Source organism: Rattus norvegicus, chromosome 4, assembly GCF_021556685.1.
Source record: "Rattus norvegicus strain SHRSP/BbbUtx chromosome 4, alternate assembly SHRSP_T2T, whole genome shotgun sequence".
NCBI lineage: Eukaryota > Metazoa > Chordata > Mammalia > Rodentia > Muridae > Rattus > Rattus norvegicus.
This window is the reverse complement of record NC_141537.1, coordinates 62252691-62266187: the sequence shown is the minus strand read 5'-3', so window position 1 is coordinate 62266187 and position 13497 is coordinate 62252691. Positions and strand designations below refer to the sequence as shown.

At 41.5% G+C, this 13497-nt stretch overlaps 1 protein-coding gene across 9 annotated transcripts in view; it reads left to right on the top strand.

The window, feature by feature from the left end:
* The window catches only part of Chchd3 (coiled-coil-helix-coiled-coil-helix domain containing 3), a 256469-nt gene that overhangs the window by 158283 nt on the left and 84689 nt on the right, over positions 1-13497 (top strand). The gene's annotated exons all lie outside the window — the stretch shown is intronic.

Genomic DNA, 13497 nt, shown 5'->3' with positions numbered 1-13497 from the left:
ATACGTCACAGGGCTCAACACAGCTTGAATAGAATGATCATGTGTTCTGAAGATAACCGTTTATATACCTAATGTAGGTTCTGGATATATATATGTATATAAACTAAACATCTAGTTTCATGGAACTTAAAGTTAGTAAAAAGTCAGTTATACATAGTGTGTTGTGGTTTGCCCTGAAGTTACTGTATTTTGATGCTAATTCCACTGCCCCAAGGACAGCTGCCTGGTCTTGTACTCAGGACTCAGGTGAGGGTGATTTGTAAAGTACAGGTGAGGGGCAGGTACAGGATAGAAGGAGGCCTGTCATTGGAGGAGAAGGAAGGATGGGTGGGAGAGAAGTTTGAAGGAAGAGGAGGAGACTAAGGGAGAGAGGAAGAGAGGAGGGAGCGAGAGGCAGAGAAGCCGTGGCAGGACAAGATGGCAGGTTATGTTAAGATTCTGCTCTGTGTATTTACAGGTTGTTATTAATGTTCTCAAGGGATGGCTAGTACCGGGCTTTGTATGTTTAAGTGGGCAATTATATCTTACCAATTGGATCTAAGATTATTGTGTTGTGTGTTCTTTTATGTGAGGGTTTGAGTGTAGGAAAGTGTACAGCTGGGCTGTGTTTCCGCCAAGATATCTAGCAGATATCTTGGGGCACCGAGGTGCGGACCTAGCGGGGTAAAAGACCATTAATACTTCTTTTATTATTATATTTTTACAACAACAATAGTGTATGGCAGCATAGATAATATCTGAAACAGTAGGGAATAGGGGCTCCCATGGCCAAGGTGTAAACCTAGCATTGGATGGAGAAGAAAGATCTGAATATTGAGATAGCAAGGAATAGGTCTTTAGTCATAGGGAAGCAATTCAATATCACTCCTAAGATAGGGGTGTACTGGGCACGTATGGGTAGCAGAGTAGCCTGGTGGTACAGTCAGCAAACAGGTGACTATCTTGGGCAAGAGTTCAAGCAAGGGAGGCTCGGCAAAAGATTAATGTAGCAGTGGCATGACAAACAGGGAATAGTGACACGAATCAGGAAGCCCAGTCTTGGGAGATGGATCCAGGAGGATCAAGAGTTCAGCATTATCCTCAGCTACTGAGCAATCTTGATTACAATGGGATGCGTGGTTGTTGGAGATAAAGGAAGGGAGTTGGATGGCCATGACTATAGTAGGGTGCTAGCAGTGGAGCTGCAAACTTTCTGGTTATGCATGTCAAAGGGAGAGACCAGATTTGATGATGGTTTTGAAAGCGAATAAAACAAAGGCTCAGACATAATCTACGTCTGGTCTTAAAACTAGGAGGACAGATTATTCAGGTATTAAGAAAGATATGGGTGGTAGAGTATAGAAAGGGTTTGGTTTGTGGATTATTTGTCAAATAGACCTGATATGGAATGGTTTAGAGAAGAAATCAGTGATGATGTTCCCACAGTAGTTCTCGCATGGGCCTATTCTGTCTTAGCTCTCCCTCTGTAATGTGGAAATAAAAGGGACTGTATACAGAAGAAAGGATAAATTTTACATAATTTTCACATCTTAAAAATAGAAAAAAATAGACATTTGCATGTAGAAAGGCCATTCTTAGGATTTTCTCAGTCAACAGGTGAGCCTGGAGTGGTGACGTGAAGGTCAGGCTACAGAAGTGCCACTTAGAGACCCTGGTGTCATTCATCATCCTTCACAGGCTCTGCAATGAAACTCTTTACCATCTCACTTCCTTCTAGTTAGGAGGAAGTAACCTTTGTATTACTGGCTTGTTAGAATAACCCAGATCAAGAATCTAAATAGTGCTCGAGTAGCATGCATAACACCCCTTGTTCAACCCCTAAATACCTCTGCCAAAATAAAAGATGACAAGAAAATTCATAAGAATTTGTCAAATTGAGGTGTTTTCATCACAGGACATATTTTTTTCATTGTGCATGCGATTCTAATTACTGTAAACTCTAATGTCAGTCAACCTCCTCGTGGCTTCTCCCAGTTCTATAAACCCCAGTTTTGTTGATATTTCTAGAGAACCTGTGTCATTCTGTCTAGATGCATTTCATCTATGATTTTCTGTCATTTTGTCAGTCAGGCATTCTGTAAAGCCTGTGAAGGCATTTTTTTTGCATATTGTTGGTGGTTGTAAAGGCACTCTGTATAGGCATTTCTATTAGGGCTTCTGAACATACTTGGCATTAAAGCATATAAAAGTGCAGAACTGGATGGTGGTTAGTATAGGAGAACATGATAGAATGTTTTCAGTGCAGTCCAGGTTGCTGTGGATTAAGAGTGGATTTGAACCCACTGTTCTTTAATCACATGAAATGGTACCTCCAAGTCAGTACTCGGTTACCAGTAAAGAACGTGACCTCAGCAAGTCCTGTGAGGATCTGGGCATGGGTGTTGTGTGTAAGGCCCTGGGTTTTCGTCGACCACCACAAGTTTTCGGATGCCCCAAAGTGTCCTTGTGGCAGACTCGGCACAGTCAGCATGTATGTTCCACCTTTGTATGATTCCTTATTCACTCCTTTAACTATCCATTTTGAGGCAAAGGTAGCAGTTAAGAGCTAGCCAATTTGAGTATGTGCAGCACATTCTCTTCTGCAGCACTGCCCATTTGCTACTTGGTTTTATCTGTAACTCTTTATCCCTTAGTGAGTCAAGGCCTCTCCTCCCAGGTGCTCACATTAGCGTGTCCACCAGGGGTCTGAGATACTCGCTACTGTGGGAGGCTTAGTAAGTGCAGTTTTCCCAGACCAAAGTTTCATTGTTTGGGGAAGCAGTTTTCCAAATAATAGCTATTGAAGCTTTCACAGGTCCTCATTGCCAGTAGTCAGAGGTCAGACTGTCCAGTTAGTGTTGGGATAGAAGAGACCATAAACTCTTAACTCTTGAGAGTGTTAAAAACCTCAAGTGTAAGTTTGTGGCCCAAAGGGAGCTGGATGAGTGTGACTCTTGCTTAAGAAACCAGAGGAATATTAACTCCTGGCTGATAGTTTGCCCAGAGGAAGCCCAGAGCAGTCTCTAGGGAAGACTGCCCAGTATTCTCACAGAACTGGCTCAAGTCCCTTGGGCAGTTTTTTCTGCTTTCACAATTTTATTGTATAATTAGTTGACAGATCTATACTGCTTCACACCTCTCCATGATAACTATACCTTGTATAATAATTGTGATCGAATATGTGTGTTGATAGACACATACTGTACTTTGTCTCATTTTACCCTCACAGGTAGCCGTATGAGGCTGCCCACTCTGAACTTCCTGCAGCTGAAAGCAGCTTGCCCCAAGAGCACAGAGCCAGGTTATTATCAGTAGACCTGGCTGCGAGTCAGCTGCCCCAACAGTGCCTGGGGCCAGCACACTGCTGAGTTTAAAGTGTATGAGCTCACGCTTAAGTTGTTAAGTCTGTCTGAGTACAGTATTCATTCTTTGGGTGCTAAAGTTACAACCTTTGACTTCTAGTACAAGTCTTGGCAATCAGATCTTATCATTTAATGATTGCCTCATAGACTGAAGTATTGAATTAAACACTCAAGAATGTGTCATTTCCTTCTCAGGATTTGGCACTTTCAAAAAACTTTGACAGTCAGACAGACAGAGACAGACAGACAGACCGACAGAAAGAAAGAAAGGAAGAAAGAAAGAAAGAAAAAAGAAAGAAAGAAGTATTTCTGTTTCTAGAACCTGCAGTATGATGCAGTCCCCAGGGTTTCTTCGCAGTCTGCATTTGGGGCTTTCCCATTCGGGTAAGGGCTCTGTAGCCATTTGAGCGGTTTGACACCCTTGAGGTGCCTGTGCACCTTTACTCTTGTAAGACTGTCAGATCCACCTCCTGGAATGAAACAGACTTTTTTTTTACTAAACAGTTCTTCTAGTTGATAATTTGAATGGATTGTTGACACATTCTTAAGGAAAGTCTATCTTTTGCTGGGAGTTTATTAGTTCTGAGGTTAAGTTGTCACCGATTGGAGAACACAAAGGTTCTCGTATCTAGAGTCCTTCCAGAATGAAGGTTCCTGTGTCCGTAGGACATCTTGAAAACTTAATCCCGTTGAGGGTTCCAGTGTCATGCATGTATAACTTTAATTCTTTTTTTTTTTAATTAACTTGAGTATTTATTATTTACATTTCCAGTGTTATTCCCTTTCCTGGTTTCCGGGCCAACATCCCCCTAACCCCTCCCCCTCCCCTTCTTTATGGGTGTTCCCCTCCCCATCCTCCCCCCATTGCCGTCCTCCCCCCAACAATCACGTTCACTGGGGGTTCAATCTTAGCAGGACCCAGGGCTTCCCCTTCCACTGGTGCTCTTACTAGGATATTCATTGCTACCTATGAGGTCAGAGTCCAGGGTCAGTCCATGTATAGTCTTTAGGTAGTGGCTTAGTCCCTGGAAGCTCTGGTTGCTTGGCATTGTTGTTATACCTTTAATTCTTAAAGTGAAGTTTAATTAAGTCCTTTTGCTGAATCAACCACTTTGTTCTTGGCTCTTTTAAGGATGATGGGGTTTGGCACAGCATGCATGGGAGTTGTAAAAGCCCTGGTGGCCTTAGGAGCTGAGTATGATCAGAGAGCTTAATGAGGTGTAGGCCAAGGACACAGATCAGGCTGGTTGGTGGCACTTATACTTGTAGTTTATAGACTCCGAGGTCTCAGCAGTGATATGCATACACTTTGCAGTGAGCCACCTAGAATTAACACAAAAAGGGAATTGTACGGAATAGGGGGAGAGCAGGGGAAGAGAACAGTGAAAGTAAGTTACCACGAGGAAGTAAAGCATATTACTGGCCTATCAACTGGGGAGAGTTACTAATTAAATGTTGAGGTCATGGTTCCATCAAATTAGAAATGGCCTTTGAAGCCCCTCACTTTCAGTGGATAACCTATCTTCTACAACATTAGAAAGTGTTGGACCCATCTCTGATTAATTGGTGATGGGGTTTAGTCACTGCACTGGCTAGTTTTGTGTGTCAACTTGACACAAGCTGGAGTTATCACAGAAATGGAGCCTCAGTTGTGGAAATGCCCTCATGAGACCCAGCTGTAAGGCATTTTCTCAACTAGTGATCAAGGTGGGAGGACCCAGCCCTTTGTGAGTGGTGCTGTCCCTGGACTGGTGGTCTTGAGTTCTATAAGAGAGCAAGCCGAGCAAACCAGGGGAAGCAAGCCAGTAAGAAATACCCCTCCGTGGCCTCTGCATCAGCTCCTGCTTCCTGACCTGCTTGAGTTCCTGTCCTGACTTCCTTTAGTGATGAACAGCAGCATGGAAGTGTGAGCTGAATAAACCCTTTCCTCCCCAGCTTGCTCCTTGGTCATGATGTGTGTGCAGGGATAGGAACTCTGACTAAGACAGCCACTTTATGACAATTGATATTTTTACCAATGTTACTTTGTGGAAACCTTGGAAGAAGGGGGAAACATAATTGTTAATCTGAGAAATGACAACAGAGTAGGTTATTGTGAGCCTGATATACTGCATATGGGGAGAAACTATTATGTAATTTACTAACAGATGAAGCCTTCCATTGTAAAATATCTCACTAAGTGAAACCAGGGTAGCATGGGCTAAAATCACTAAAATCTGAGATACAAAAATATAAAAATCTTTTTGAAAGGGTGAGATATTAAATTGGCTTGCTGGTCTCAAAACAAACAAACAAACAAACAAACAAACACAGCCCCTCCCTTTGCTGCTTTCCCCACTGAAGCACTTGAGAAGCAGTTGTGAGTGCTTTAGATCGGTGGCTAACTCCCTGTGGCCATGCAGTGAGAGATGTGAGTGCTTTAGATCGGTGGCTAACTCCCTGTGGCCATGCAGTGAGAGATGTGAGTGCTTTAGATCGGTGGCTAACTCCCTGTGGCCATGCAGTGAGAGAGGTGAGTGCTTTAGATTTAGATCGGTGGCTAACTCCCTGTGGCCATGCAGTGAGATGGCAAACTCAGCAGGAGAGTTAGAAGCAGAGTTCTCTTCCAACCAGACCTGCACAGTCAAGCTGGTTTGTACCTGACACCCTGCACAGATACTTTGTTCTTTTGGCACTTGGAAATTTTGCATTCGCTTCATAGTTCTTGTGGTAATCTGGGCTGGTTCCCATGGTTTCTGCAGTTACAGAACGTTGCAGAAACAGATGAAGTTCTCTGCTTCACTCATTTGCACATTGAAGGTGCACCAAGCCACTATCATGATTGTAATGTCATTACGAGTGACAGATCCCAGCCGAGCCACTTGCAGTGTGTTTTATACATTGAGAATTACACTCTCTTAAGTAAAAGCTTTTCTCAAGTAAAGTTTCAAATAAATGCATTTAAATATTAAGTAGGAAATTAACGCAGCCCAATCGCACTATGTCTTTTGTTACTACAGGGGACACAGCTGATTATAACTTAGGTGTGAACGCTGAGCCATTTTGCACTCTGACCTGTTTTCTTAAAGGAAGTTTATTATTACAGTTATTTTGAAAAGTAGCAAACAGTATGAGTTGATGTCACCACTCCCCACTTCTCTTTCTATTTCATTCTCTCAGGGGAAAGTCAATACAGTTTAGTAGATGTGGGGGTCTTATCCTTAATTCATTATTCAACAAATCCTCCAAGTACATTGGCTTTTCTGTTAACCTCTAAAATTTCTAACGGGAAATATGGTTTGAGTAACCTTGAATTGCTTTTTTAATCTGGCTTTAGGGATATAAGACTTAGGTTTTTTTTCCTGGGGTGAGCTTTTAAAGTGTATTCTGTTAAAATGATCTCCTTAACTGGAGCCAGTTCTTCTATGTCTAACTTTAGAGGAAAGATTTGCAAATCATGGGATCAGCACTTAATTTGGGCTCTATTTACCATGTCGGCTGTCAAGAAGCATTAACCTTAAGGTAAGATGAGAACACGGAGTACAAAGCTGTAAGCTGAAGGCACGCAGTACACCAGGTATTAAATAGCATTATCCAGCCTGCTTGCTACAGGAAATAGGATTCCACTATTATGATGTGTCAGGGCTTTCAGTAAAATCAAATTTACAAGACACTAAACTGCCTTCCTCTCTGCTGAGCAGCTTTATTCTGGAATCTTGCTTTCATATTAATCCTGTTGGTAGGAAATCCTTGTAGCAATTGTGCATAGAAATTATAATTTAATGATCTCTTCCTCTTCTCTATTCAGAGATTAGAATGGACCACTGTGCTCTGCAGTGATAGCTGCAGGGCTGTGCGGAAAAGACGATGGAGAGTTCAGCTTTAAAGACCAGTGGCCTCTTTGTGAGCGCATATAATGATCATAGGTGTGAAGGCGCCTACAATATGGGCTACCTACTTTCTCAGGGCTCTGTATTGCCTTTGCCTTTGAAAGACTGTACAGTGAAATAATCTGATTCTGTTTATCACGGTGGTTGTGAGAAATGACATGCCACTTGGATGTGTAAAGATAAGGTTAAAAAAATGCCTTGTGAAATTTGATGGGAAATTCCAGTTGGAAGATTCTATACAATTTGTGGAGGCGCAGCAAGCATTTATAGTTGAAAAGAATACCACTTTTCTTCTCACTGGAATTATATTTGGGGGAGGAAGTGGAGGGTTATTGTCTGTATTGCAGCAAGGATGCCATCCTGTTTCTTTTAAATGAAGTTGCAAAATGGGCTAAATATCTGAATTTTAAATATTTTTTAAAATATCAAAATTTAAAATTAGTGATTGTTTTGCTTCTTGATATCTTATTTATAAATTTCACATGTACTCCATTTAAGCAGTCCACCTAATTCTTATTTCCTCACTTTGCTGACTGAAAATTAAAATACAGAAAATTGCAGGGCTTGTGGTAGAAAATGCTCTGCAGTCCCAGTTTTATGTTCAGACCATGAGCCAGCTGTGTCTCTAGAAGGGATTACATTTCAGCACATTAATTTCATTTAGAAAGATACATATGGTCATTAAAATATTTGCAAATAGTATTAGTTCCTGGCATCACCAAAGACGAAATATCCATATCTGAACCTTGCATATAAAGTAAGTTTACACTATACTCTGCATTCAAAGAAGGGAACCCAAATCTAATTTGGCCATCAAGACTGGGGCAGTCTTGTTATAACCTTGCTTATTTTCAATCAGAATTTGGGATGGTAGAGAGAAATCAGTGACATTCGACATTTGTTTAGACCAAATATAGTCAGCTCTAACAGTGAGCCAGGTACCGTACATAGATATGGTGACATACAACCAGTTCAACACGGCCATGGGCATCAGGTATGGGGTTTTTATTGATAGTTGATTTAAGGGGACTGTGCCAGCCCATTGTTTTCTAGAACCAAAATAAAGGCTATTTGGGAGCTTTGTCCTTTAAAGGTCAAAAACTCATGGAATTTTGAGAATTTAATGGATAAAAAAAATCTCCCTAGTTAACTTCGTAGGTAAAGATCTCTTGTCAGATGTACTGGGTTGCCTCCGATGACACTGAAGTCAGAAATTAGGCATTAGATAAATTTTGAAGATTAATGTTATTGTCAGAGAATGGGGTTGGTTCCACAGTGAAATGATTCCAAGAAATGTTGGGTTTAAATGTGACAGATAGATGTATTTGTTTCCCACAAGCACTCAGACACCTTCCAGGATGAAGATGTTGCATGTGATGGTTCATTATCACACTAGAGCCATAGGATCTTTTCTAGAAACATCCATTAATCGACTCTTGTAGGTTAATGGGATCTATGTGCACTGCATAATGCCAATATGGCATTTTGAGACCTTGATTGCATCCTAATTTGTAAAGGCAGAAAAGGATTCCAGTCTTTTGTAGAATCTCTGATCTGAGGACTCCCAAAATTCTAGGATTGCTTCTCTTTGGTCTGTTGCAGAGGGTGCACAGGTGAGAGCAAGGGCCTGGCTGAGCCTGGCTCAAGTGCCTATGGGATCCTTAGCAAAACTCAGGATGTAACTAAGGATATACATCTTGGCAAAACTAAGGTGTATAACATGCTGCTGCTGCTGCTGCTGCTTCCTCCTCCTCTTTTTTCCCTATACAAATGGCTGATTCAAACTTGCATTCTCCCATACTCTCCTAAATGAGAAGTGATGAGTAGTGGGATTTAACCCATGTCAGAATTCAGAATCATGCTGTGAACCCAAGACATGGCCATCTTTCTCTGAACACTTGGATCTGTTCTTTTCTTCTCCTTTCATTGAAAAGGAGGAGGGTAATTATTAATTATTTATTTACGTTTCAAATGTTGTCCCACTTCCTGGTCCTTCCTCCATGAACCCCCCACTCCATTCCCCCTCTCCTTTGCCTTTAAGAGGTTTTAGCACCTATTCTTTATGGATCTCAAGTCACTGGGAGACTTCAGAATTCTGGTTTGTAGGGCTTGCTAGGTTTGGAAGGACGCTGTGATATTTGCTGGCCTAGTAAAGAAAGAATAGATTGCATGTTCAAGCCCAGTAATCACATGCCCTGTACTTTAATTTGCCTCTATTAGAGTTCATAAGTACAGCCCAGGGATCATGGCACAGCACTGTCACTTTATGACCTGTAATGTTTTTGTGAGGTCTCTGAAAGTGGGCACTGTCTGTCTTTAAGACCTATGCTTGGCATTTGTTGAGTAGATAAGCAAAGTTGTACTCAGAAAGTTTTCTTTTTGAAGCGTTCTGGATTTTTGAGTTAGTGTTAGTCTGTACCATCCACTGGGTATCACCACAAAGCATTAGGGCCTGAAATGATTTAACATGATACTATGCTTTGTCCTGGGGGTGGAGAAGAGAAAGGTGCCTCCTTACTACCTTACCAGTCACCTGTTGTCTTTACTGTTGAAACTCAGAGACATTTAAGTTGCCCCAGATTTCCCAGCTGTACAGCAGACCCTTTGTGTCAGACAGCCTCTCTCTCTGGATGAGCGCTGAGGGGACCCACAGTTCTGTGATGCAGACACCCTGCACCCCAAGCTGTTCAGGAAGGTGAACAGAATATCTGTTAGTTTTTCCTTTAGAGCCACTAATGTAAAGTAACAAATTCTCGCTTGGCTAACTGTCCATTTCTACAATCTAAGCACCATGACTTACCTCTTAGTCATACCATCTCTGTACTAAGTCATGATTAGCAGAGTAACCAGTTACAGTGCTACCATACACAAGGCGTAATGATGGGGGATGTCAAAGAGCTGTGGATTGGGTTTATTCTTCTGATAAGGGTGAGACAAAAGAAGGTAGTTCTAAACATACTATGGAGAAAGTAGCCAGAAATAACTTTTAAGCCAAGCTAGTCCAGCTCTGGTCATGGTGATGAGAATCAGTGTGATAGTATCTACTGGGTCCTATCAGAGAGTCATGAAGATGGTGTCAACTGCTGCTGCCTTAGATTGTATGTGCCAGATGCCTGCATTAGGAACTTCCTACAGATTTAAAGAGAGAGATTATAGACAAACGATTAGAATTTCAGGAATGAATATGTCTCAGTAAATATACCCTCCTTCCTCCTTTCTTTCTGTTGGCGCCTTCCTGCCTCTCATATTGTTCAGACTGGCCTTAAACCTGAGATACCCTCCACCCACTGTCTCTGCGTCGTGAGTGTGGGATTGCAGGCATATGCTCTACTTTCTCTTCACATTTGCTTGCCTCACCTTGAGCACCACCTACTACATGCTGAGATGCCTTAAGTGTGGGGTACGTGAAATGACAAGAGGAAACACAGTTTGCCTCCTTCCTTGCTACTTAACAGTAGTAGTTCTAGAGTTTCCTATCGTTTCTACCTTTCCAGAATAGATCATATGACTTGGTTGAGATAGGGAGGGCAAGACTGAGAGGGAACGGTCCTGTGCTTCCTGGGGTGGGAGATCCATATCTTGACATCTGGATGACTGTTCGCTCTGTCATCAAGATGAGTATATAATTAGAACTGCAGTGAGTGTTTCTGTAGTTCAGAAAAAATAACGCTTAGAGGATTGTGGATTATCTGGTCTCTCATAGGATTTGCTTGAAATTGTAGAAATTTGGCAGGCATATCTTGAATTACTTGTTAAAATTCAATAGTGTATAATTAAAGACAGAGACTGACACTTTGCTGTTGGATAGACCAGAAAATTATATTATGCCCCATTTAGACTTGACCCTAAACCCATTTTCCAAAAGATAATGCCATAGAGACAAAAGGACAAGTATTGTAGTTTGGAGGCTAAGCTACATCAAGAACCAATTTATATAGAACTGCCCATTGTTCTGCAGGCATTGAGAGTAATTGTGCAGAAGAGGATTGTGAATGAATATTATGTTAGGAGTGGCCAAATGCAAGCAGTGGTAATGATGACATTCTGGGTTTCAAGCATTGCCAGACAACGAAAAAGACTTCTGTTATTTTAAGCCTCTCCCAACAGGGTTAAAAACCAATATGACCTGGATAAAATGCCAGGGAATTGACACGAAGTTTGCTGCTCTTAGGAACTTCCTCATCTAACACAGAAATTAGCCTGTTTTCAGACTGAGAAATGAACACGTAGAAGCTGGAAAATTGGGTTTGTGCTGCTGGCAAAGGGAATGATGATGGTGTTTGCCCAATCATTGTTACTGCCCCATCAGCTCTGCGCCAGGCAAGTGAATGGTGTGCTTTGTCCATTTAGGCTTTTAGGACTGGCTTGCATGGCAGCCCTCCCAGATACTGCAGAGATGACTTAAAATGATGAATATGCTAGGTATCGTTGTTTAGGCTTCATGCAAACCAAGCAGAGTGTGAATCCCATCAGCTCTGGTTCATCGAGGAGCAGGTGTGCGTCTTTGGGTTGACTGCTGCACAGGGTGAGTGACATTTGCAGTTGAACTCGGCTGATTGGTCTTCTCAGAACAAAAGGCACTCTTGCTTTTTGGTCTACTCTCTGTTTTTTGGATGTCACAATTCCATAAAGCCTTTATTTTCAAGTACTTGTCCCCTGGTATTTCATAATTACATGAGATAGTTAAGAATAATCCTATGTCTTAGAATCTTAGGGACATAAGCTTAGTTTGACGGCAGAGTTCATTGATACTTTGATAACTCTTCCCACAAAGGACCTCAGGGTTAACAAAGTGCACCAAAGATCAGTGGATACAGGGTCCTTCAGGTATTTGTTATTGGAAACATCAGTTTGACCCTTAGATTTCTTCTTGGTACAGCGGCCTTAGTGATGTACTGCCTTGTGCATATGGAAATGAAGCAAAATATTTTATGCATGATATGTACTAAGTGAGGATAAATATCAGCTATCATCATCGGCAGCAGCACCTAAGCCATCGAGAATTATATAGCTATTTGAGGTAGCTTTTGAGTGAAGGGTTTAAAAACAGGATAGGGGATGAGGAGTTGACTGTAAATGGGGGTTGAGCTCTGTTAACATAGTTTCATGAATTTTTCAAAGGTATAAGTTGTTGAGCCTACTATGAAACTAACTATAATAAAATTATAATGTATTGAAGCATATATACATTCTTTGAGGGTTTTTAAAACCCTTTCATGTGCATTTTTTATGTTAAAATGAGATGTCATTCATATCTATTTCCCTTCAAACTTGATAGATTGCCAGTATGCAAGACAGTAACCTGAGAATGTATGGCAGCCTGGGTTTTTTGGTCATCCTCCATCTCTTGAGCAGAGGCTAAGTTGTTTAATGTCAGTCAGTAAACACTTTTCTGGCTAAGAGGTAGGAAATTAACAAGGGAAAAAAATACCCACCCCTTTACTCACACCTTTAAAAACAAAAACAAAAGGGTCAATGTCTCTTTGATGTAGTTAAATTTGAGGTTTACTTGTAAGTTCTGTGATGTTCAGTGTAGTCCTCATCCTGTATTGTTAGTAACAAAGCCCCACAGAGGAAGAAGCTGGGTTCTGCCCGCTGGCTGTGGAGCCTGGGAATGCCAGTGGGGAGGAGGCTGTTCACTGGAGGAAATGCTGCATGCATGGCCTTCCAGTGATGCTCGAGCTCAGCCACTGGTGATGCCGTTTTCTAATATCCCCGCAGCGGCTTCTGATTTAAGGAATTGGCACAGAGCAAGGACTTTGTTAATGATGTTTGAGTTAGCCTTGCAGGTGTTTTATTTTGTTTTGTTTTTTTTAACACGAGGACATTGTTGTGTCTGAAAAATAAACAGGTAGGAAGGAGTTTATATTTTCCTTTCTATCTGACGTCCTCAAGTGCAGTTTTAGGACAAGAAAGCACGGGTGTGGCTGAGTCCTCCCTGACATGCCAGGATAGGCCCAGAGTGCTTCTCCTGATAGTAGCTGCTTCCTCAGGTTACTTTGCTTCAGTGAGAATGTTCCTGATTAAAAGATCCTTCTTTGGAAAAATAAGACATGTATTTTGGGCTTATCCCTAGGAGGCAGTGAACATTCTAAGCCTAAAGTTCAGGAGAATGACAATGGGATGTTGATGCTGTAAATTGAATCCATGCAGAAAAATGTTGTAGACCAGATGCAGTGCTGACGTGTCTCGTCGTTTTACATTATTTGTGCAAGAGTCTATTAAAATGCTCACCAAAGAGCAAAATCACCAATTTTCTTTTTATTATTTGAACTAAGGACCTCAAA